Source organism: Cervus elaphus, chromosome 8 (assembly GCF_910594005.1).
Source record: "Cervus elaphus chromosome 8, mCerEla1.1, whole genome shotgun sequence".
Classification (NCBI taxonomy): domain Eukaryota; kingdom Metazoa; phylum Chordata; class Mammalia; order Artiodactyla; family Cervidae; genus Cervus; species Cervus elaphus.
In genome coordinates, this window is record NC_057822.1 from 18,735,540 (window position 1) to 18,762,705 (window position 27,166).

A 27,166-nucleotide genomic window follows, 5' to 3' on the forward strand; every position below is an offset into this window, starting at 1 on the left:
TTCCTTACCCATATGTCTTTATATTTAGAGAGGAGTCTTGTGAATTGAGTGCCTTGTTTGACCTTGTGGAATAATGGCCTGTGGATGAAATGGGGGCAAATTAAACCGAGGTTCATTCCATGCCAATCTTGATGTGTAAATTGGAAAGAAAAGCCAAATATAACACACCAAATACACATAGGCAATATGATAAAGTAAAAGCTGTGCTGGCTTTACACATTTGGATAAACTATTTTCAAAAATTTATTGCTATGACTCCCTTTTCTCAAGTGCAACTTCACATGAAATTCCAACTTGTAAACCATGTACAGATGAAATGCTCTTATTAGTGCAAGGATTTGAGGCTTGAGTGTAGGCCCACTCGGGGCTTTAGTTCAAAAAATTTTAAAACTAGAGCTACTTTATGGGTTTAAACTCTCATAGAAAATGAATAAATAACAACAGTAACAACAATGATAATAATGCAATGTTATCTTATGTTCGCTTGCTCCTTGGAAGAAAAGTTATGGTAAGCCTAGACAGCATATCAGGAAGCAGAGACATCACTTTGCCGATAAATGTTCATATAGTCAGAGCTATGGTTTTTCCAGTAGTCATGTATGGATGTCAGAGTTGGACCATAAAGAAAGCTAAGTGCCTAAGAATTGATGCTTTCGAAGTGTGGTGTTGGAGAAAACTCTTTAGAGGCCCTTGGACCTCAAGGAGATTAAACCAGCCAATTCTAAAGGAAATCAATCCTGACTATTCATTGAAAGGACTGATGCTGAAGATGAAGCTCCAGTACTTTGGCCACCTGATGTGAAGAGAGGACTCAATGGAAAAGACTCTGATTTTGGGAAAGATTGAGGGCAGGAGGAGAAGGGGACAACAGAGGATGAGATAGTTGGATAGTATCACCAACTCAATGGACATGAGTTTGAGCAAACTCCAGGAGATGGTGAAGGACAGGGAAGCCTGGCATGTTGCAGTCCGTGGGGATGCAAAGAGTAGGACACGACCTAGTGACTGAACAACAATAACATTTTATGTACTGTTCTAAGTCATAGAGCTAGAAGACATCTTAGCAGCCATGGTCGGGAGGTCAGAAGCTCACACACATTTAACACTATGTGTAAAACACAAACATGTCCCACTTTGAAGAAGCAGAATATGGTCTTCATGGTTAAGCACATACCATCACAACTCATTTTTTTTAATTTATTTTAATTGGAGGCTAATTACTTTACAATATTGTGGTGGTTTTTGCCATACATTTACATGAATCAGCTGTGGGTGTACATGTGTTCCCAATCCTGACCCTCCCCCCGCATCCCATCCCTCAGGGTCTTCTCAGTGCACCAGACCTGGGCACCCTGTCTCATGCATCAAACCTGGATTGGCAATCTATTTCACATATGATAATATACATGTTTCAATGCTATTTTCTCAAATCAACCCACCCTTGCCTTCTCCCACAGAGTCCAAAAGTCTGTTCTTTACATTTGTGTCTCTTTTGCTGTCTCACATATAGGGTCATTGTTACCATCTTACTAAATTCCATATATATGCATTAATATACTGTATTGGTGTTTTTCTCTCTGACTTACTTCATTCTGTATAGTAGGCTCCAGTTTCATCCACCTCATTAGAACTGGTTCAAATGCATTCTTTTCAATAGCTGAGTAATATTCCATTGTGTATATGTACCACAGCTTATCCATTCGTCTGCCAATGAACATCTAGGTTGCTTCCATGTCCTGGCTATTGTAAACTGTGCTGCGATGAACATTGGGGTGCACACATCTCTCTCAATTCTGGTTTCCATGGTGTGTGTGCCCAGCAGTGGAAATGCTGGGTCATATGGCAGTTGTATTTCCAGTTTTTTAAGGAATCTCCACACTGTTCTCCATAGCAACTGTACTAGTTTGCATTCCCACCAACAGTGTAAGAGGGTTCCTTTTTCTCTGCACCCTCTCCAACATTTCTTGTTTGTAGACTTTTTGATAGCAGCCATTCTGACCTGCGTGAGATGGTACCTCATTGTGGTTTTGATTTGCATTTCTCTGATAATGAGTGATGTTGAGCATCTTTTCAGGTGTTTGTTAGCCATCTGTATGTCTTCTTTGGAGAAATGTCTGTTTATATCTTTGGCCCATTTTTTGATTGGTTTGCCTATTTTTCTGAAATGGAGCAGCAGGAGTTGCTTGCATATTTTTGAGATAAATTCTTTGTCAGTTGCTTTGTTTGCTATTATTTTCTCCCATTCTGAAGGCTGTCTTTTCACCTTGCTTACAGTTTCCTTCATTGTGCAAAAGCTTTTAAATTTAATTAGGTCCCATTTATTTTTGCTTTTATTTCCATTATTCCTGGAGGTGGGTCATAGAGGATCTTGCTGTGATTTACGTCAGAGAGAGTTTTACCTATGTTTTCCTCTAGGAGTTTTATAGATTCTGGTATTACATTTAGATCTTTAATCCATTTTGAGTTTATTTTTGTGTATGGTGTTAGAAAGTGTTCTACTTTCATTCTTTTACAAGTGGTTGACCAGTTTTCGCAGCATCACTTGTTAAAAAGATTGTCTTCTCTCCATTGTATACTCTTTCCTCCTTTGTCAAAGATAAAGTGTCCTTAGGTGTGTGCATTTATCTCTGGGCTTTCTATTTTGTTCCATTGATCTATGTTTCTGTCTTTGTGCCAGTACCATACTGTCTTGATGACTGTTGCTCTGTAGTATAGCCTGAAGTCAGGCAGATTGATCCTCAAGTTCCATTCTTCTTTCTCAAGATTGCTTTGGCTATTCGAGGTTGGTTTTTTTTTTTTTTGTATTTCCATACAAATTGTGAAATTATTTGTTCTAGTTCTCTGAACAACGCTACTGGTAGCTTGATAGGGATTGCATTGAATCTATAGATTGCTTTGGGTGATATATTCATTTTCACTATATTAATTCTTCTGATTCATGAACATGGTATATTTCTCCATCTATTTGTGTCATCTTTTATTTCTTTCATCAGTGTTTTATAGTTTTCTATATACATATAGATCTTTTGTTTCTTTAGGTAGATTTATTCATAAGTATTTTATTCTTTTCACTGTAATGGTGAATGAAATTGTTTCCTTAATTTCTCTTTCTATTTTCTCATTGTTAGTTTATAGGAATGCAAGGGATTTCTGTGTGTTAATTTTATATCCTGAAACTTTACTATATTCATTGATTAGCTCTAGTAATTTTCTGGTGGAGTCTTTAGGGTTTTCTATGTAGAGGATCATGTCATCTGCAAACAGTGAGACTTTTACTTCTTCTTTTCCAATCTGGATTCCTTTTATTTCTTTTTCTTCTCTGATTGCTGTGGCTAAAACTTCCAAAACTATGCTGAATAGTAGTGGTGAGAGTGGGCACCCTTATCTTGTTTCTGACTTTAGGGGAAATGCTTTCAATTTTTCATCATTGAGGATAATATTTGCTGTGGGTTTATCATATATGGCTTTTATTATGTTGAGGTATGTTCCTTCTATTCCTGCTTTCTGGAGGGTTTTTAACATAAATGGATGTTGAATTTTGTCAAAGGCTTTCTCTGCATATGTTGAGATAATTATATGGTTTTTATCTTTCAACTTGTTAATATGGTGTATCACATTGATTGGCTTGCAAATATTGAAGACTCCTTGCATCCCTGGGATAAAGCCCACTTGGTCATGATGTATGATCTTTTTTAATATGTTGTCGGATTCTGTTTGCTAGAATTCTGTTCAGGATTTTTGCATCTATGTTCATCAGTGATATTGGCCTGTAGTTTTCCTTTTTTGTGGCATCTTTGTCTGGTTTTGGTATTAGGGTGATGGTGGCCTTATAGAATGAGTTTTGAAGTTTACCTTCCTCTGCAATTTTCTGGAAGAGTTTGGGTAGGATAGGTGTTAGCTCTTCTCTAAATTTTTGGTAGAATTCAGCTGTGAAGCCAACTGGTCCTGGGCTTTTGTTTGTTGGAAGATTTCTGATTACAGTTTCGATTTCTGTGCTTGTGGTGGGTCTGTTAAGATTTTCTATTTCTCCCTGGCTCAGTTTTGGAAAGTTATACTTTTCTAAGAATTTGTCCGTTTCTTCCAAGTTGTCAGTTTTATTGGCATATAGTTACTGATAGTAGTCTCATATGATCCATTGTATTTCTGTCTTGTCTGTTGTGATTTCTCCATTTTCATTTCTAATTTTGTTGATTTGATTCTTCTCCCTTTTTTTCTTGATGAGTCTGGCTAATGGTTTGTCTATTTTATTTATCTTCTCAAAGAGCCAGCTTTTAGCTTTGTTGATTTTGGCTATGGTCTCCTTTGTTTCTTTTGAATTTATTTCTGCCCTAATTTTTATGATTTCTTCCCTTCTACTAACCCTGGGGTTCTTCATTTATTCATTCTCTAGTTGCTTTAGGTGTAGAGTTAGGTTATTTACTTGACTTTTTTCTTGTTTCTTGAGGTAAGCTTGTATTGCTATGAACCTTCCCCTTAGCACTGCTTTTACAGTCATAGGTTTTGGGTTGTTGTGCTTTCATTTTCATTCATTTCTATGCATATTTTTATTTCTTTTTTGATTTCTTCTGTGGTTTGTTGGTTATTCAGAAATGTGTTGTTCAGCCTCCATAAGGTTGTATTTTTAATAGTTTTTTTCCCTGTAGTTGACATCTAATCTCATCACATTGTGATCAGAAAAGATGCTTGAGGTGATTTCATGTTTTTGAATTTACCAAGGCTAGATTTATGGCCCAGAATGTGATCTATCCTGGAGAATGTTCCATGTGCACCTGATAAAAAGGTGGAATTCATTGTTTTAGGGTGAAATGTCCTATAGATATCAATTAGGTCTAACTGGTCCTTTGTATTATTTAAAGTTTGTGTTTCCTTGCTAATTTTCTGTTTAGTTGATCTATCCATAGGTGTGAGTGGGCTATTAAATTCTCCACTATTATTGTGTTACTGTTAAGTTCCCCTTTCATATTTTTTAGCATTTGCCTTACATATTTCGATGCTCCTATGTTGGGTGCATATATATTTATAATTGTTATATCTTCTTCTTGGATTGATCCTTTGATCATTATGTAGTGTCCTTCTTTGTCTCTTTTCACAGCCTTTATATGAAAGTTTAATTTTTTCTTATATGAGTATTGCTACTCCTGCTTTATTTTGGTCTCCATTTGCATGAAATATATTTTTCGAGCCCTTCACTTTCAGTCTCTATGTGTCCCTGGGTTTGAGGTGGGTCTCTTGTAGACAGCATATATAGGGGTCTTGTTTTTGTATCCATTCAGCCAATCTTTGTTTTTTGGTTGGGGCATTCAAACCATTTACATTTAAGGTAATTATTGATAAGTATGTTCCCATTGCCATTTACTCTGTTGTTTTGGGTTCGAGTTTATAAACCTTTTCTGTGTTTCATGTCTAGAGAAGATCCTTTAGCACTTATTGAAGAGCTGGTTTGGTGGTGATGAATTCTCTCAGCTTTTGCTTGTCTGTAAAGCTTTTGAATTCTCCTTCATATCTGAATGAGATCCTTGCTGGGTACAGTAATCTGGGTTGTAGGTTTTTCTCTTTCATCACTTTATGTTCTGCCATTCCCTTCTGGCTTGAAGAGTTCCTATTGAAAGATCAGCTGTTATCTTTATGGGGATCCCCTTGTGAGTTATTTGTTGTTTTTCCCTTGCTGCTTTTAATATTTGTTCTTTGCATTTGATCTTCATTAATTTGATTAATAAGTCTTGGGGTGTTTCGCCTTGGGTTTATCTTGTTTGGGGCTCTCTGTGTTTCTTGGACTTGGATGACTATTTCCTTCCCCATTTTAGGGAAGTTTTCAACTTAATCTCCTCAAGTATTTTCTCACAGCCTTTCCTTTTGTCTTCTTCTTCTGGGACTCCTATGATTCGAATGTTGGGGCATTTAACATTGTCCCAGAGGTCTCTGAGGTTGTCTTCATTTCTTTTTATTCTTTTTTCTTTTTTCCTCTTTACTTCATTTATTTCCACCATTCTATCTTCCACCTCACTTATCCTATCTTCTGCCTCAGTTATTCTACTGTTGGGTCCCTCCAGAGTGCTTTTGATCTTAGTTATTGCATTATTCTTTATTGATTGACTCTTTTTTATTTCTTCTAAGTCCTTATTAAACATTTCTTGCATCCTCTCAATCCTTGTCTCCAGACTATTAATCTGTAACTCCATTTTGTTTTCAAGATTTTGTATCATTTTTACTATCATTATTCTGAATTATTTTTCAGGTAGACTCTCTATCTCCTCCTCTTTTGTTTGGTTTGGTGGGCTTTTATCATGTTCCTTTACCTACTGAATATTTCTCTGCCTTTTCATCTTGTTTAGTTTGCTGTGTTTGGGGTGGCTTTTCTGCATGCTGGAAGTTTGTGATTCTTCTTTATTGTGGAGGTTCCTCCTTGTGGATGGAGTTGGACTAGTGGCTTGTCAAGGTTCCCTTGTTAGGGAAGCTTGCGTCAGTGTTCTGGGTGGGTGGAGCTGGATCTCTTCTCTCTGGAGTGCAATGAATTGTCCAGTAGTGAGTTTTGAGGTGTCTATGGGTTTGATGTGACTTTTGGCTGCCTGTATTTTTGTGCTCAGGGTTATGTTCCTATGTTGTTGGAGAATTAGCTTGTTATGTCTTGCTCTGAAACTTGTTGGCTCTTGGGTGGAGTTTGGTTTCAGTGCAGGTATGGATGAGCTCTTGCCGATTATTGTTCCCTGGAGTCAGGGGTTTTCTGGTGTTCTCAAGTTTTGGATTGAAGCCTCCTGCCTCTGGCTTTTAGTCTTATTCTTACAGTAGCCTCAAGACTTCTCCCTCCATACAGCACCAAAGATAAAACACCTAGGTTAATGGTGAAAAGATTCTCCACAGTGGGGGACACCCAGAGAGGTTCACATGGAGAAGAGAAGAGGGAGGGGGTAGATAGAGTGACCAGGAGGAGAGGAGGGGAAGTCAACAGGAGAGAGACAAGTCTAGCCTGTGATCAGTTCCCTATGTGTTCTCCACAGCCCAGAACACCCAAAGAGATTCACAGAGTTAAGTAGAGAAGAGAAGGGGGAGGGAGGAGATCGAGGTGACCTGGGGGAGAAAAGGGAGAGTCAAAAGGGGAGAGAGCAATCAAGCCAGTAATCACACTCCTAAATAAAAATGGGTACTGAAGATTGGGTTCCTAAAGGTACAGAATTGATAACAAATACCAAAAAGCAAAGATTAAAAATCTAAAGTAGAGGTTAGACTCTGAAAACTACAGTACTGAAAAAAAAAAAAAAACAAAACCCAAGTCACAAAAGTTATAAAAAAAATATATGAAATTTGTTTTAAAAATAGGGTCCTTTTTTGCAAGGTAATAGTAGGTTTTAAAAATGAAAATTAAAGGAGTAATAAAGAACTGAAAAATAAAAAAAATTAAAAATGACAATAGTAAAATACATCTAGGAATTTCTCTAGAGCTGTTGAGGGCACTGTGGGGTCAGATCAGTTTCAGATAGATAGTTCCTTGTTCCAGCTTATACTTTTTCTCAAGGTCTATAGGTCCCTTCCAATGTAGCCAGTACTAACTACAGGGTTTTAATCTGTTGCACCTGTCACTTCCAAAGCAGTTCCCTCTTCTTTATTTTGGTTTCCTCTGTTTGCAAGGCTCTTCAGTATCTAACTTCTGCCCTGACACAAGGGGGCAAAGGTGGTCACTTATTTAGGCTCACTTGCTCAGTCGTGCTGCTGGGAGGGAGGAGCACTGCAAACAAACATCACTGGCGTGTGTGGGGAGTGCTCGCAGTGTCTGGGCCACACTGGGTTTGCCCCGCTCAAGGTGTGTGCTTTCCTGGTCTACACTGCTCAGGCTCCAGGTTGAAGGGGAACTGTCTAAGATGGGCCCTAGGTTGCATGCACTTCCCAGGTCGAAGCCACTCAGGTTCAGGTTCTCGGGTACTCCACAAAGGCACAGACTCTGTTGGGCCTGCCTTTTGTGCCCTTCCTAGGTCCACGCAGCTCAGGCGACCAGGAGCTTGGCAAGCACACACTCCCCAGGTGGGGCGTGCATGTCATCACCTCCCTTGTCCCAGCCGCTTGGTTTCCTGGGTGCGCAGTGGGAGAGCCGTCTCAGGTGTGCCGGGTGACTCCTCTGGGGAGCTGATCTCTGGCTGCAACCCTCTTGGCAGATGTCAACCTTCCAGGATCCCAGGAACACTTGGTTAGTAACTGGGAGCCTGCTTGCAGTTTGATAGAGGATGCCATCTCGGGGGCCGAGTTTGCCCCTTGCCTCCTGCTCTGGCTGTCGCCTGCCTGCCTCCCTGCCTCTGACGGGGGATGGGCAGGTCTGGTGCTGGCTACCTCTTCTCTGGTGATCGCTCAGTCCTTTGTTCTATGAGTGGGCCCAGCAAGTGCCTTAGGTTAGAGCTTTTTGCCGGAAAGTTCTCTCTCTCTCTCTCTCTCCTCCTTTTTTTCCCCCTCTCTCTCTGGCTATCCTACAGTTTGGGTTGCTATCTCACGTTAGCTCCCTCAGATTTTCCTCAGCATTCAGGCACCAACCTTATCCTAGGCGATGCAGCCCACGCCTCCCTGTTCAGCCCCCGCTTGCTGGTGGTGGATGCTAGCGTCTGGGCTACTTCTCCACTGGGAGTTTCAGTTAGGTGCCTAATCTGTGGGTTTTATTTATTTATTTTTTCCTCCAGATTATGTTGCCCTCTGAGATTCCAAAACTCCCCACAGACCCGCTGGTGAGAGGGTTTCCCAGTGTTTGGAAACTTCTCTTTTACAACTCCCTCCCTGGGATGGGTCTCCATCCCTAACTCTTTGGTTTCTCTTTTTACTTTTATATTTTGTCCTACCTCCTTTCAAAGACAATGGACTGCCTTTCTGGGCGCCTGGTGTCCTCTCCCAGCGTTCAGAAGTTGTTTTGTGGTATTTGCTCAGCATTCAAATGATCTTACAATGAATTTGTGGGGGGGAAATTGGTCTCCCCATTTTATTCCTCCACCACCTTAGGACCACCTCTCACAACTCATTTTTGTTAACATACAAACAAAACATCTGTGACCCTAATGTAGTGTCCAGTTTAAACCCTTAATCGGGTTTAATCTCTTCATTGAGTAGACAAGGGACTATAAAAAACTCCGCCTGCAATGCAGGAGACCCGGCTTTGATTCCTGGGTCAGAAAGATCCTCTGGAGAAGGAAATGGCAACCCACTCCAGTATTCTTGCCTGGAGAATCCCATGGACAGAGGAGCCTGGCAGGCTACAGTCAATGGGATTGCAAGAGTCGGACAAGACTTAGTGACTAACCCACCACATAAATCTAGAGTGATTAAGCGGTACCTTTAAAATCTCTCACATCCAAAATCACTTCTAGGACTTCCCTGGAGGCCCAGTAGATTAGACTCTGTGCGCCCAAGGCAGGGGCTACGGCTTCAATCTCTGGTCAAGGAACTAAGATTCCCTTATGCTGCATGGAAAAAAGAAACAAAAATTTTTAGCTCTTTCATCTCCTGACTAGAGGTGGGAATTTCAAACTATTTATGAAGGAAAAAAAAAAAAAAAACTTGAAAAAAATTTTTTTTCTATTTTAAATCTGTTGGAGACTCAGAATTTGCAACATTAAAAATGAATGAATCACTTGAAAAATGAAATAATACAAATCACCTATAATATGGAAGCCCTGTTTGTTACAAAAATTGTTAGTGCATAAAAAAGTACTATTTTATTTGCTTTTGAAGAGTAATAAAATTACTCTTAATTGCTGTACCTATCTCCTGAGTGTACTTGAAGCATGTGATGATTGGGCCTGGCCCATGAGCCACTCTTCCAGTTCAGTTCAGCTCAGTTCAGTTGCTCGGTCATGTCCAACTCTTTATGACCCCATGAACCACAGCACGCCAGGCCTCCCTGTCCATCACCAACTCCTGGAGTCCACCCAAACCCATGTCCATCAAGTCGGTGATGCCATGCAACCACCTCATCCTCTGTTGTCCCCTTCTCCTTCTGCCCTCAACCTTTCCCAGCATCAGGGTCTTTTCCAATGAGTCAGCTTTTCACATCAGGTGGGCAAAGTATTGGAGTTTCAGCTTCAAAATCAGTCCTACCAATGAACACCCAGGACTGATCTCCTTTAGTATGGACTGGTTGGATCTCCTTTCAGTCCAAGGGACTCTCAAGAATCTTCTCCAACACCAGAGTTCAAAAGCATCAATTCTTTGACACTCAGCTTTCTTTATAGTCCAACTCTCACATTCATACATGACCAGTGGAAAAACCATAGTCTTGACTAGATGGACCTTTGTTGACAAAGTAATGTCTCTGCTTTTTAATATGCTGTCTAGGTTGGTCATAACTTTCCTTCCAAGAAGTAAGCGTCTTTTAATTTCATGGCTGCAATCACCATCTGCAGTTATTTTGGACCCCAGAAAAATAAAGTCAGCTGCTGCTTCCACTGTTTCCCCATCTATTTGCCATGAAGTGATGGGACCGAATGCCATGATCTTAGTTTTCTGAATGTTGAACTTTAAGCTAACTTTTTCACTCTCCTCTTTCACTTTCGTCAAGAGGCTCTTTAGTTCTTCACTTTCTCTCATAAGGGTGGTGTCATCTGCATATCTGAGGTTATTGATATTTCTCCCAGCAGTATTGATTCCAGCTTGTGCTTCCTCTAGCCTAGCGTTTCTCATGATGTACTCTGCATATAAGTTAAATAAGCAGGGTGACAATATACAGCCTTGACGTACTCCTTTTCCTATTTGGAACCAGTCTGTTGTTCCATGTCCAGTTCTAACTGTTGCTCCCTGACCTGCATGCAGGTTTCTCAAGAGGCAGGTCAGTAACACTGAAATAGAGGACCTGGCTTTGGACCATAGGTAAACTTAGAATTCCTATGAAGCAATTTGCCTATGCTTATCTAGGAATGGACTCAATCAACTGTGTCCTTTAAACAGTCATCACTGACTCATTTTCATCTAGATATGTCTGTGGTGATGCCACATATGACATATGCCACATTTGAGATTTTGAAAGAACATCAGACATAAGTTTCTGTTTTTAAAATAGTTTTAAACAGACAACAGGTATAAGGTAGGCTGTGATATATCTTGACCCTTAGAGGTAATTAGAGAAATCAGATTGCAGAAGTATTTAATTGAAGCTTTGTTCCTCTGTTCTCCTTCCTTCTAGAAACAACTTCAGTTGGGTCAAAGGTTCTTGCTTAATTATAGAGATGGACCAGAATAACTCAGATTTTCAAAAAACACAAGGCAGCATAATAACAGTTAGTCTCATAATTGCAAATTGTATTAGTCCTTGTTCTTACATTCAGAGTTAATTTGGGAAACGTCTTCATGATTAACCAGCAATGAAATTATTAAAGTGAAGCAAAACACAACCCTTCCCCCCCCCCAAAAAAAAATCCTTAAAAAAGTTTCTCTTTACTTTAAACTTCAGTTTTTGTATCATACTGGAACATCGACTCTTGGAGAGGCTTGGGTTTTTACTTTTAAGTTATGAAATGTTGGAAAAGAATAAAAGGGGGTTTAAATACCTGACAGTTGCTCTATTTCTTCTGTTTGAATAAGAACATATGAACTTGGCTTCAGAAGAAATGCTGTTGGGAAAATGAAGTTTTTGATGCTTAGAGGAGTATCGACCTCTTTGTCTTTCAGCTCCTGTGGTATTTTCCTTGACAGCTACACCTAGAAATACCTTCCTCCAAAAGTAATTTTCTTCCTTCTCACTAAGAAGCTGAGCCCTTCAAAAAGATTGATTATTCAGGAGATCAGACTGACTTTCAGAGGGCATCCTTAGGAATTCCTTGATACAGACATAAAATGTTATCTTAACATCTTAAAAAGTAAGTATTCTGGACAACTGTTCAAAGATAGTAACTATTATATGTGGGGATGTCCTACTGCAAATATTCTTTCCTCTCCTCTTAGAAAGCACACATCTTGAAGCTGGATCTTGTTGTAACTGGTGTGGCCTGCCTTTGCCCAGTTGTTAGTGTGAGAAATCTTGAGTCTGTAGGTTCCTATTTTCTAGGCAGTCAAGCTCATTTGGAAAAAAACTGCCAGTAAATTCTGAAACCCGCTCTTATCAGTGTATAAGAATTTGAAATTAACCTTTTGCCTTTAGTGTGGTATCTGGTGTGCTATATCTCTCATAGGTTGTCTTTACCTGAATGTTGTATTATTTCAAACCCAACATACATAGCAAAACAAACAAACAAACAAACATTGGTCCCCTCCATACGGTCTGCATTAGGATCTCCATCAATATCCGCCTTCATGTATGTAGTAAAGAACCTACACACTCAGTTACCCAAGTCTTATTAATGGCCTTTCCCCCTCCCTAATGCAACCTAACACTGACTCCGGTTAATTTCATTTCCTCTAATTTTGCCATATATCCCATTACTCCATGTCTTTATCTGAAGACTTTCCTATTTGTCTTTTCTGTATTGCCATGAAAACATAGCCCCTGGACTCACTGTCCTTACCATCAACTCTTACATCATTGCCAGATCAATCTTTCATCTTTTAGTTTCTAGCATGACCATACAATCTATCACAAAACACTTCACAGTCACATCCCACAGTTATTAACTTCAGGAAGAAATCAAATTCCCCTAGTAGACAATGGGAGAATGTTTTTTCTAGGAACCCTAGCTTCTGCTTCTGCCTAGGTAGGAACTCTTAAACCAGCCTCCATCTAACTAATTCACTGCATTAGCCTAATTAATATACCCATAGTCAAGGTGAAAACTTTTGTCTTAGAGCCAAAGAATGAATACATTACATAACTTAAGAAAAACTGAAACCTTGAATATATGTTTCATATATTTTTCAAACTAACTATCCAATAATCCTAATTGTCCGACATAAGAAGGCTCATAATGCATGTTTGCTATGCTGTGCTTAGTCGCTCAGTCATGTCCTACTCTTTGCGACCTCATGGATTGTAGCCCACCAGGCTCCTCTGTCCATGGAATTCTCCAGGCAGGAATACTAGAGTGGGTTGCCGTGCCCTCCTCCAGGGCATCTTCCCAACCCAGACGTCAAACCCAGGTCTCCCACATTCCAGGTGGATTCTTTACCACCTGTGCCACCAGGGAGGTTTTGTGAATTTACTCGATGCTCATTTCTTAGTATTTATTGATTCTTATTTTAGAATATTCTTCTGCTATATACCTGTCCTTCTTCCCATCCTCTACTTATTCTTAAGTGAGCTCAGCCATTCTCTTCCACCAGAGGGACCAGTCTTGTCGTCAAGTTATGTTGCCTTTTCTATATAGAAGACACTTCTATAAATTCTTTTTTAAATTAATATTTATTGGAGTAGAGTTGATTTACAGCGTTGTGTTAATTTTTGTTGTACAGCAAAACATGAACGAGTTTTGTTAAACTCTTTTTTGACCCCATGGATTGGGATTTTCTAGGCAAGAATACTGGAGTGGGTTCCCATTTCCTCCTGCAGGGGATCTTCCCTATCTAGGGATCAAACCTGTCTATCCTGCCCAGGTCTCCTGCATTGCAGGCAGATTCTTTACTGCTGAGCCACCAGGGAACCAATAGATTCTTTTTTTAATTAATAGTTATTGGAGCAGAGTTGATTTAAAATGCTGTGTTAGTTTTTGGTGTACAGCAAAGTGAATTAGTCATACATGTATACATATCCAGGGCTTCCCTGGTGGATCAGCAGTAAAGAATCTGCCTGCAATGCCGGAGACCCAGGTTCGATTCTTGGGTCAGGAAGGTCCCCTGGAGAAGGGCATGGCAACCCACTCTAGCATTCTTGTCTGGAGAATCCCACGGACGGAGGAGTCTGGTGGGCTGTAGTCCTTAGGATAGCACACGACTGAAGCACCTCAACAGCAGCAGCATATACATTCGCACTCTCTTTTAGATTATTTTCCCATATAGGTCACTACAGAATATTGAGTAGAGTTCCCTTGGCTACACAGCAGGCTGTTATTAGTTATCTGTTTTATATATAGTTGTGTGTATATGTCAATCCCGACCTCCCAATTTATCCCTCTCTCAATTTCCCCCTTGGTAGTTTGTTTTCTACATCTGTGACTCTATTTTCATTTTGTAAATAAGTATCATTTGTACCATTTTTTTTTTAGATTTCACATACAGGTGATATCATGATATCCGTCTTTCTCTGATTTACTTCACTCAATATGACAATCTCTAGGTCCATTCATGTTGCTGCAGATGGCATTATTTTTCATTTAAGAAACATTTTAAGAGCAAACAAGTCTTTCTAAATGTATATATAACATTTCTAGATTAATTTATCCTCCCTATGAAGTCAGTAACTGAGTGTTCAGCAGAGTTTGGTAGGAGAGACAAGCCAGTCCTTAACACTCCTAAATAGAGTAGCAAAAAGTACATCCTTAATGTGCTTATTTAGTTTTCCTAAGTGGGAATGATTAACTTGACCCTGGGTCAAGATTGTGAATTGTGAGGCTGTTTTTCAGACAACAAATTCCTTTATCCTAAAATAATTCTTCATTGTAGCTTTTAAAGATCCCATAAACCCTCTGTTCCTTTAAGAAATTAAATATGAAGCCATTACATTGAAATATTAACTTATACTGGTTTTACTATTAGCTGGGTGCTAGTGTAAGAGCTTTAGATAAATTAACTTTGTTCAAGAGCAAAACTTAACAAAGCATAAGCAAAAACAAAACAAAATAAAACTGTAACTGTACTCTATGTTTTCATTGTTTCCTTAAATCCTCTAAATGGGCAATTTATGACCCTCTCATGGAAGGCATATTGGCTAAGTCTTGTATATTGTTTTTCTTTTTTATCATTCTCAGGGAATGCAAAAATTTCCAGTAACTTTTAATCCTAGGAATAGTATTAATTTAGTAATTAAAATGCTCATCCCTGTTTAATACTTGTCTTAGCTCACTTAGGCTGCTGTAACAAACAACCATTGACTGGATGGCTTATAAACAACAGAAATGCATTTATCACTGACCAGATGATGGCAAGTCCGAGATCAAGGTGTCAGCTGAGTCACTGTCCAGGGAGGGCCTGCTTCCTGGTTCATAGATGGCTGTCTTCTCACCGTGTTCTCACATGGCAGAAGGGACAAGGGGGCTCTCTGCAGTCTTTTTTTAAATCTATTTATTTATTTTAATTGGAGGCTAATTACTTTACAATATTGTGGTGGTTTTTGCCATACACTGACATGAATCAGCCGCAGGTGTACATGTGTCCCCCAACCCGAACCCCATCCCACCTCCCTCCCCATCCCATCCCTCTGGATCATCCCAGTGCACTGGCTTTGAGTGCCCGGTTTCATGCATTGAACTTGGACTGGTCATCTACTTCACATATGGTAATATACATATTTCAATGCTATTCTCTCTGCAGTCTTTTTTATAAGGACCCTAATACCACTCATGAAACTACTATCTTCATGACCTAATCGCCTCTCAAATCAAATCATTCTAAAATCATCTCATTGGGGGTTAGATTTCAACAAAAAAATTATGGAGGGGGACACAAGCATCCAATCTACAGCTGTAATCAAAACACCAAATCTCATTTAAAGCTAACCCTCCCCTCTGCCAGTGCTAGTCTGAGAAGTCCATGTTGGCACAGATGGTATGAGCCATATGTCCTTTTTTTCCCACCTAATACTCCCTTCTTCTCTCTCCTCCCTCTCCCCTCTACTCCAGCTTCTTAGCCATACATCTGAGACTTTATTTCCAGCCTCTGGTGCACCAAGTCTGGGATAGGAAAAAAGATTAGGCTATTTCTCCTCTGAAAGGAATAACTGTGAACAACAGTTGGTATTCTCCGAGCATAAGGAGCTTCTGGTCAGAGTTCCCTTTAAATGTATTTTCTGGTTATTTCTCCATTATGCACATATCTGGCCATGAGAAGCATGAATCTCCATCTTCCATTTCTGCCTTTACCCTGATGGAAGTGGTTTCGTGTCCTGTAGACGCCTTAGGGATGACTGCTGGGCAGTGTCTTCACAGGGTCTTCCAACATCCAGTACGTGCTCGTGCTCAGTCACTAAGCTGTGTCTGACTCTTTGTGACCACATGGACTGTAGGCTGCCAGGCTCCTCTGTCCATGGGATTTCCCAGGCAGGAATACTGGAGTGGGGTGCCATTTCCTTCTCCAGGGGATATTTCTGACCAGGAATCAAACCTGTGTCTCTTATGTCACCTGCATTGGAGGGTGAATTTTTTTTTACAACCGTGACACCTGGGAAGCCCCAAGTCCAGTAGAAGGTATCCAACATGCTGAATGGTTTCCATGAAGTCTCTCTCATTTTCCTCTCTGCATCCTAGGGTTTCCAAAGAATGCATGGTGGCCTAGCACCTTATCTTGACATTTGTATATTAGCAAGGACCTACTTACCAACCTGTGCCTTAAATCAAGATAAAATTATAGTTAAAAGTCAAATATCATATGATATTGGTTATATGCAGAATCTAAAAAAAGCAATATAAAGAACTTATTTACAAAACAGAAATTGAGTCACCTCAGTATCAATAATCTCAGATATGCAGATGACATCACCCTTGTGGCAGAAGGCAAAAAGGAACTGAAGAGCCTCTTGATGAAAGTGAAAGAGGAGAGGAGAAAAGCTGGCTTAAAACTCAACATTCAAAAAACTAAGATCATGGCATTCAGTCCCATCACTTCATGGCAAATAGATGGGGAAACACTGGAAACAGTGAGAAATTTTATTTTCTTGGGCTCCAAAAATGATTGCAGATGGCGACTGCAGCCATGAAATTAAAAGATACTTGCTCTTTGGAAGAAAAGCTATGACAAGCCTAGACAGCATATTAAAAAGCAGAGGCCTTGCTTTGCCAACAAAGGTCCATCTAGTCAAAGCTATGGTTTTTCCAGTGGTTAAGTATGGATGTGACAGTTGGACTATAAAGAAAGCTGAGTGACGAAGAATTAAGGCTTTTGAACTCTGGTGTTGGAGAAGACTCTTGAGAGTCCCTTGGACTGCAAGGAGATCAAACCAGTCAATCCTAAAGGAAATCAGTCCTGAATATTCATTGGAGAACTGATACTGAAGCTGAAACTCCAATACTTCAGCCACCTGATGCGAAGAACTGACTCACTGGAAAAGACCCTGATGCTGGGAAAGATTTAAGGCAGGAGGAGAAGGGGACGACAGAGGATGAGATGGTTGGACGGCATCACCAACTTGATGGACATGAGTTTGAGCAAACTCTGGGAGTTGGTGATGGACAGGGAAACCTGGCGTGTTGCAGTCCATGGGGTCGCAAAGAGTCAGACATGACTGAATGACTGAACTGAACTGATATATGTATACATATAACATTAGCCTTTACAGCAGAAGCTAAATCAACATTGCAAATGAACTATATCTCAATAAAAGTTAATTTAAGAAGAGTCCAAACTTCATAATTAGAAATCTGGATTTGAGTCTTTTTTTCCATTGTTTATGAGCTATGTGATCTTTGGCAAGTTATTGAACCTCTCTATGTCGCTCTTTTTTTTCCAATGGTAAAATCAAATAATCATAGGATTTATTTCCTAACATTGATGAGAAGGACAAATTATGTAATTTAAGTAAAACAGTTAACACAGGACCTAGCAATAGCACTTACTATCTTTTAGCTGTCAATCAAAATTATCAAGCTAATTATTATTCTCAGGCACCTAGTCTCAGAAGTGTAGGCTGCAATCCTGGGTGGTTTGCATCGTATTAAGGCAGTTATTAAGCTTTCAGTCAGCTGGCAGCATCAGGAAGCAGGCACAGTTGCTATAATGAGATGAAGGGAACACATGCAGAGATCTGAATCTGAATATCACATCCTGTTACACCTCTGCACCAAAGAGAGACAAAAGTTGGTTTTCCGAAAGAGTGTGGCTTTCCCGATGGCTCAGAGGTAAAGAATCTGCCTACCAATGCAGGAGACACAAGAACCTTGGGTTTGATCCCTGGGTCAGGAAGATCCCTTGGAGAAGAAAATGGCAACCCACTCTAGTATTCTTGCCTGGGAAATCCCATAGACTGAAGAGCCTGGCGGGCTACAGTACAAAGTGTTGCAAAAGAGTCGGACATGACTTAGCAACTAAACTACTACTTCCATATATATATATCTCCATGTGGATATATATGTTTGAAAATATATAAATATATATTTTCAAATATATATATATATTCAAATATATATATATATATATATATATAATGTTTCCATGCTTCCCTTTTTGTTTCTAGCAGCCTGATATCAAGGTCTAGACTTCCAGATAACACACCAAAATAATTACACATTTTCTGTGACTTATGGCAATACTTTTTTCTCAAGAAGTCTACATAGGTCCATAAAGATTTGAAGATGAATTATTATTTGAAGATGAATTATTTGAAGATGGATTTCTTTGACTCATTATTTGATAATACTGAGAAATTTAGCATTGACTGTTGAGACAAAGCCTTGTTACTTTATCTAAGTAAGGCTTGAGAGTTGCTTTTGTGTCAAACCTGCTATCTGTTTTGTCATATGATTTTTAGCTTTTGGTGCTGTGGAAGAGCCAGAGAGGTCTCTGAAGCAGGCACTTGAGATATTATAAATGTTTTAAGCACTGTGCAATCCAAGACATTCTACTTGACATAGTTATAAAAACAGAGTTCCTTTACATCTTTGATCCCTGAAAGATTTATTTTAATTAAAATATACCTTCTGAGTATAGAAGTCACGTGAGAATGTAAACATCTGTCTGGCAATATTTGGTAACTAGGACCTGTATTGGTAGCTAGTTATTTATCGTAAGTCTAGTATTTGACACTCTCCAGTTTATTTCATGTAATCTTCACAACAGTTCCATGAGGAAAATATTATTATCCCTTTTCTAGAGTAGAGGAAACTGAGAAATGTCCCACAATTAGTTTGTGGTTGAGTTAGCATTTGAAGTTTACTAGGTCTGTTTAGACTGTCTTCCAAATCTGCAACTCCTTGTTCATGGGTGTGTTTGCTTTCTATTACTATTACAAATGTAGCTTAAATAGCACAAATTTATTGCTTTGTAGTTCTGGAGGTCAGAAGTCTGAAGTGCATCTCATTCTGCTAAAAATCAGAACCTCACTCCCTCCAGAAACCCTGGGGAGAGTCTATTCCTTGCCTTTTCCAGTTTCTGGAGACTGGAAGCAATCCTGAACTTGTGGCTGCATCACTCCAGTCTCTGCTTCCTTCTTCAGATCACCTTCTCCTCGATTTGCTTGTCCAAACTTCCTCTGCTTTGCTGTTACAAGGACACTTGTCATTGGATTTAGAGCCCACCCAGATAATCCAGGATAAGTTCATCCCCAAAGCATTAATTATTTTTTTCCACATTAAAGTAATTTTCATGAATTAGGATGTAGTCTTATCTTTTGGGGAGCCACCACTCAGTCCACCGTCTTTGTTGTTCCGTCGCTACATCACGTCCAACTTTTTGTGATCCCATTGACTGCAACACACCAGGCTTCCCTGTCCTTCACTATCTTCTGGAGTTTGCTCAAACTCATGTCTACGGAGTCCGTGATGCCATCCAACCATCTCGTCCTCTGTCGTCCCCTTCTTTTACCTTCAATCTTTCCCAGCATCAGGGGAAGATAAGTCGGCTCTATCATTAACAATTCCATAACCTATTCACATATATAGAGTTTTACGCCCCCACACCCTCCATCTCTGTCTTGCCAATGTAGTTGAGTTTTGAAATTCAAAGAGAACTTTTCTGCTGACATCCCTGGAAACCCCCACCATTTCAGTGATGAGTCCTCTGTTAATGGAGCTGACCCAAGCCTTGCCAGTGTCAAGAGACTTCAAGAACCTCGTCAATGACTGCCCATCCCCCTAAGGACTGAATGTGGCACTGCCTAAATTTCTCTCTGGTGCATTCTGCTCTTTTTGATGTAGGAGCCTGCAAGAAATGTGAAGCAGTCTCCCTCACCCATGCTAGCATGTTTGCCAGGTTTTGAGTCCTGAGTTTTAGATGCTTTATTTCAGGAGGATAGCAAATCTCACATTGTAGAGCCAAATGTAGAAGTTGCCAGGCACTGGGACTGTGGCTTCCATCCAGAATTTTTTTTTTATAAAGTACTGGCTGTGAAAAATCACAGTGGTTTAATCCAGGGAGGAGAGAAGCTTTGGAAAGTTTCCCAAAAGGTGATAGAACTGGAGTTTTTAAGGTGCAAGTGTGATCATGAGTCTGAGTGAATGTGTGTGTACGTTTCACCAGCAAGTGCCAAAGAAGCTTGGATCTATGCCATGGCTAACATTTCAGGTTTCTAGGTCTTTACCAAGAAATATTAAATCCACATCTTTGGGAATTAGGTTCCAAGGCTCTGGGTATTTAACAGTCTTACAAGATGTCACAGTAAAATTTGATACACACCACTCTGGGATGAAGAGAGCAAGGTTGTAAGCTCAGAGGGTGTTTGCACTGGAAACTCCAAGACGTGGGAAGCAGAATGACTGAGTCATGTGGACGGCAGATTCCCTTACTAGGTTGTTTATTTTTGTATTGCATATATGGTTTTTGTTTGCTGAGCATTATGGTATTTTGACATACCAGAAAAACCTTTATGTCTGGGGAGACACTGCCCCTCCTGGGGTTAGACAATTCTTAGAGATAACAAAGGGCTGAGTTGGAGCATGTATTTCACATGCAAACTAACCAAGCCTCACCTTCTGTCTGTGGTCCATCCACTCAGGAGAGAGTATTCCTTCATCTTAATCAGTCCAGGGCCAGGTAGCAGGCAACTAGAGATGACTTCTACAGCCCAAAGCTTGCTGAAAATATTCAAATCAGCCAGCTTTAAATTCTTCACTCCCACCTGTTGTGTCTTTCCCTTATAAACCCCAGTAAATACCATGACCTAAAAAGTCCCCCTGAGTCCTGCCTTCTATCACCTCTGGATCACCCTTGTGCTTTCCCAAGTGGCCCTATATAGCAGACATGTCATGCTTCTTGACTCCAGGGATTGTGAATGTAGTAAGCTTTGTTTCTTTCTTGAGCCTCTCCTGTGTCTTCTCTTGTGATTGAACCTGGCTGACCATTGCATAAAAGAATACAAAACAACTTTTAAGGAAGTAAACCCTTTCTTCTGTTTTTTCAAACTTGATTTATATAGGAAGATGATCAGATGTAGATAATAGAACTTAACTACTGAGGGGAGATTTCAGGCTCAATGTGGCTGGTTTCTGATGTCATGAGAGTCAGAATTCTTTTCCTTCTGCATCTTCCCTGGGAAGGTACAGCTACTTCTCCACTGGTGTGCAAGGTTAGGCCACCTCACTTTCAGGTCCAGTTTTATGCTGCCAAAAAACAAGGAGTCCTACTGGCACACTTGACCTTAACATCGATATCATGCCATGATGAGGCCCATAAACAAACCAGTTCATGGTTTTTCTGGCTAATATCTGGCTTCTCTTAGCTGCAGATTCTTTCTTATCCCTTAAGCAGGGATCCACTCATGGACCCGGGTTGCAGAGCCTCTTGCTAGTAGATACCCAAATGTCATCCTACATTCATAAAGCCATCAGATAAAATGCTAATTAAACCACTAAGCTACTTATAAGCTATGCATCCCTGGGCAAGATATCTATCCCCTCCGAACTTCATATCTAAAGGAAAGATTGTATAATATGGTGATGAAAAGTGGAAAAACTGATGCATACAGAGTTTATTATAAAGGCTGACTCATAAAGATGTTCAATAATTGTCAACTATTATTTTCATTGTGGTCCTTTTTATTCATCAGCCTGAAGTAGCCAAGGTGTAAGAGGGGAAGAGAAGCAGAAATATTTCCATCTAATTCCAATACCCATGCTCTTCACGCTTCCTCTAACAGAGAGGAGAAGTGTGGCCACCCCTCCATTTCAAACCAACTTCAGTTGTGGTGGATTCCTGTTTGTGAGGCAGGGACATCAAGAGAATGGAGGTCTTGTTGGTGTGTTGGTGGATTGCTAACTGCACAATGTGGCAGGAAGCATTGCCTCTACACGCTTTGGATTAACAGGAATTTCACATTCCCAGCTTTAAATAACTACCATCATTTTGGTTTTCCTTGTTTACTTTAGCTAATGTTAAATATTTTGTCAAGTAAAGTGCTAGTGGTTATCATTTAACTCATGTCATTCATCTTCTTTATAGAAGAAAAAAAAAAGCAGTTCTATTAAAATGCCTCTAACTAAAATGCTCTTCAAGTTGATATTCCCTGAGACAGCAATGGTTGAAATCTGTCAAAGAAACATGTAATGAAAGAAAAAAAAATACATGAATGTGTTTATTACACTCTAATCCTAGGAGAACTATTGAAGCTAGCTCTAAATTGAGCAATGATTTTGCAGTGCTTTGAAAATTCTTCTGGGGGAATATCTACAGAAATGTCTCTCAATAAACAATAAGGGTGGACATTTTTTCAAAATTCCATATTAAACAGATTACTAATGTTTCATTTTTTCAAAGCAATTTAATCTATTCAAGATGCCTCATGATGCAGAAATGTCTTTTAGTAAAGAATGAAAATTAACATCTAGCAACTGATGACTAGTTCCCCAAATTATCAGAGGATAAAACAATAATCATCATTCTTTTCTTGCAAAAACCATTTGGAGGAAAAACATAATGTGCTTAATGCCTCTAGCATTTCAAATAGATGCTAGTTTATAGTTTATTGCTTCCACCTAAAAACTGCATGCAGTGAGATGCGGAAGGATTTGAATCATCTTCTGATATTAAAGACTTTGCTTTTCATTGGTGGATGGAGGAAAAGATGGCCAAGGTCAGAGATGGACCCACAGCGCTCTCTACTTTTGAATATGACCTCCCCCATTACCACTAGAAAACAAGAGACTGCCATTTTGGTAGAAACTTTGTCAAAGCTTGCCAAGTCAGGATGCCTCAATAGATGAAATATCATGTAGACCTAGTGCATGGGAAGCTCACTTCTTCCTGAGCTAAGTCAATGAAACAAGTTTCCATATTTACCTTCTTTCTCAGAGATCCTGGTCCAGCTTTGGCCTTAAGCTGCCCCTGTGAACCTGTGTCTCAGGTGTGGGGTTTTCTTAATTTCTTCACCTCCTCCCCACCTCCACCCCTCAGACTCTTCCATTGCTGTGCAAGAGGTCTTAGACTAGAGAAATTCTCTAGAATTTATATCACTGGACCTGGACTCTGACCAAGAGAGTTTCTTGCTTCTATTATGTGCCAGTTGATGCCCATTGCTTCCACCCTCTGCAAAAGCAATGAATCTTTTTCTGGAATTGCAGAGTGTGGGATGGTGGCTAGGCACTTCTGCCCCTCTAACCCTGGTTCAAGGCTTTATTAGTAAGAAGGAAGTATTTGGGGAAGTAGGCAGGGCTCTTTCTAGTCCTAGGGCAGCAGTTTTTTGGCAACAAAAGCACAAACAGGAGTGTCTCTTTGTTTTTGGTATTTTTAAAGTGGTTTTATTAAATAAACTGCTCATATTTAGAGTTTGATCTATCTGACATGCATACACCTCTGTCAAACCATCATCACAATCAGGCTAGTAAGCACACCCACCACCTCTAATACCCTTTTGTAATCTTTCTCTCCACTCCTTCCTGCCCTGCCCTTTTTAAGGCAACCCAAGATTTGCAGTCTGTCTGTACAGATTAGTTTGCATTTCCTAGAGTTTTTACATGCAAGGAATCATACATTATGTACCCTTTAGGGGAGGTGAGTTCTGGCTCTTGGCACAGTTATTTTGAGACTAGTATGTAGTATGTGTTTCAATACTTCACTCATTTTTATTGCTGAGTATTATACCATTCTGTGGATGTGCTGCAATTTGTACATTCATTCATCTATTGAGCGTTTGGATTGTTTCCGGTTTGGGGCCATTACAATAAAGCTTCTGTGAGCATCTGTGTGCTTGACCACATGCTTCCTTTCCTTTTTGGTTATGCTTAAGAGTGAAATGACTGAGTCATATAACAGGAATAGGTCAACATTCTAAAAAATTCCTATAAATCAAATATACTTCAATAGAAAATAGTGTCAATATTCAAAAAACATTTTAAATACTTCCAAAATATTTTCAAAAGAGGTTGTAGCAATTGTCATTTCCACAAGTAGTGTAAAAGAGTTCTGTTTCCCCATTTCATCACCACCACTTGGTGTGGAGAAAATCTCTGTGACCTGAGTTAAACAAAGATTTCTTGGCTACAATATCAAAAGTACACTTCATAAAATAAATTACTGATGAATTGGATTGCCTAAAATTAAAATGTATCTTCAAAAACACTGGTAAGAGAATGCAAAGTCATAGAATGAAAAAAAAAAAAACCTCAGAAAGCACATATTTGATATGATCCTATAGACAGAATGCTGTGTAGATAGATGTGTGTGCTAAGTCACTCCAGTTGTGTCTGACTCTTGCAAGCCCGTGGACTGTGACCCGCCAGACTCCTCTGTCCGTGGGATTCTCCAGGCAAGAATACTGGAGTGGGTTGCCATGCCCTCCTCCTGAGGATCTTCCCAACCCAGGGATTGAACTTGTGTTTCTTATGTCTCCTGCATTAGCAGCTGGGTTCTTTACCCCTAGCACTACCTGGGAAGCCCGTGTAGATAGATTTAGATAATATATATGTATAATATATATGTATAATATATATGTATCTGTGTGTATATGGGGCTACCCAGGTGGTTCAGTGGTAAGGAATACACCTGACAATGCAGGAGACCCAGATGCGATCCCTGGGTTAGAAAGATTCCCTGGAGAAGGAAACAGCAACTCACTCCAGTATTCTTGCCTGGGAAATCCCTTGGACAGAGGAGCCTGGTGGGCTGTGGTGCATGGGGTCACAAAAGATTCAGACACAGCTTAGTGATTTAACAGCAACAAATGTTTGAGTATATATATGTATATATATACACATATATATATCCTCTCAAAACTCAATAATAAGAAACAAAATAATCAATTAAAAGAATTGAATATTCTTGAAGAAGGTTTGAACTGACGCTTTGACAAAGAAAATGCATGGGAAGTAAGTACAAATTATGCAAACTAAAACCACAGTGGGATGCCACCACACACCTGTGAGGATGGCTGAAACTAAAGTAACTGAATTGTTTTACTTGCTTTTAACTTTTCAACTTTGTAGATCAACCTAAGATTGTAAGTGATACAGAGAAATCCCCCATACCATTCCCCAAGGTCCCCCTATAGTAACTCCTTGCAAATGGACAGCACAGTATCACGACCAGATATAATCCATAGCGATTTCGCCAGTGTAGCACGCACTCCTTCGTGTGTGTATTTCATTCTCTGCCATTGCATCACACACGTGGGTTCATGTGTCCACCACCAAAGTCAAGAGACAAAAATCTCCATCATAAGGATCCCCGGTGCTCCTCTTTCACAGCCAGGCCCACTTTCCTCCCTGCCTGCCTCCCTCACTCTCCTGCCTGTGGTATTTTGTCATTTGTGTGTGTGTGTGTTTAAAGTTCTTGTTATCTTTCCATGATCACCCTGCCTCTACTCTGGTCCCCGGAACCTTGTGGTTCAAGTTATTGGCAGCAATAAAGGCGCTAACAGAGTCAGTAGACAGTGCTTGAGAATTTTTCTGTTTGTGAAATTGTCAGTGAAACTTGAGGAATGCATGTGGAGTGAAATCAAACTTGACAACTTTGCTATTAATGAGCAGCTTGTTCCAAACGTACAAGTCAGAAGACTATGCAAAACTGAACATCTAAAGTGGTGTCCTATTAAGTGTGCTTAATTTAATGAACTAGAATCATTTACTATATTTAAATCACACATGAAACCTGGAGGAACATCACTTCCATAGAGATTAATTCCCTAGGACCATTGCTTCAGCATCACCTCTCCTGATGGGTATTGCCTGCATGCCCCTTTCCTTCCACCCCAGATTTCCTCTCTTCTATTGTTATCTACTCTCCTCGTGTCATTTATTCCAATATAATTGACTGCTTCCTTTTCTGCTGCTCCCACATGGAGCAGTGAGGTCCTTTTCTAATTAAACCTTATCTTTTCTTTAAAGAGGACAACAGTCTTTACAGAACCCCTCAAAGAGGCTTTTTCTCTTCATCCTACATACTTCTGATTTACAAAAAATAAAATAATGTATCTTCTTGGCACCTTCATTTATATCCCTCAGGATACGGGATAATGCTGTCCTTAGATGCTGATAGGAATCGTTTTATTATCCCTTGATTTCTGAAGCCTGTGTCATCATGAATCCCAGCTAGAGGTTTCAGTTAAGAAAACTAGGTCACACCATATTATCTACAATGTACTGCACGTTGGAGCACAGACTCACCCACACTTACAACTTAAATGTGCATGTATCTGTTTCCTAAGGAAAAAAAACATCATTCAGTGATATGCTTTCTTCTTGGCTTAGAATCAGCAGCACCTCAACACCAACTTTAATATTTATTTACAGACTTTATAATAACAATTTTATCCTTACATGGAGAAAATAAGTAAAGGGCTAACTTTCACATTTACCTAGCCCAGCAAACTACACGATATGAATTAATTTTCAAAGCAAATCTGAATTTCTAAAAATGAAATGAAGTAATTAGAAATGACCGTTTTTTGAAAGATACCTATACCACTTCCTCAGTTCTTTTATCTGAAAGAGAACAAACCTTCCTGGTTGCACTGATGGATTGACTTTAAAGATGAAATGAAAACAAAAGGGAGATGAAAGCATCTAAAAATTGTCTGCAGTGAAGGATATATTATACAAAACTATGATTTTTTGTTTGTTTTCATACTGTTCATGGGGTTTTCAATGCAAGGATACTTAAGTGGTTTGCCATTCCCTTCTGTGGTGTTGGAGAAGACTCTTGAAAGTCCCTTGGACAGCAAGATCAAACCAGTCAATCCTAAAGGAAATCAGTCATGAATATTCATTGGAGGACTGATACTGAAGCTGAAACTCCAATACTTTGGCCACGTGATGCAAAGAACTGACTCATTGGAAAAGACCCTGATGCTGGGAAAGATTGAAGGCAGTAGGAGAAGGGGGTTACAGAGGATGAGATGGTTGGATGGCATCACTGACTTGATGGACATGAGTTTGAGCAAACTCCAGGAGTTAGTGATGGACAGGGAAGCCTGGTATGCTGCAGTCCATGGGCTCGCAAAGTGTCGGACAGGACTGCGCAACTGAACTGACTGACTAACTGATTC

At 39.7% G+C, this 27,166-nt stretch overlaps 1 pseudogene; it reads right to left on the minus strand.

Moving 5' to 3' along the window:
* Positions 1-7,975: 7,975 nt before the first annotated feature.
* Positions 7,976-27,166, minus strand: part of LOC122698189 — a 116,954-nt pseudogene continuing 97,763 nt past the window's right edge.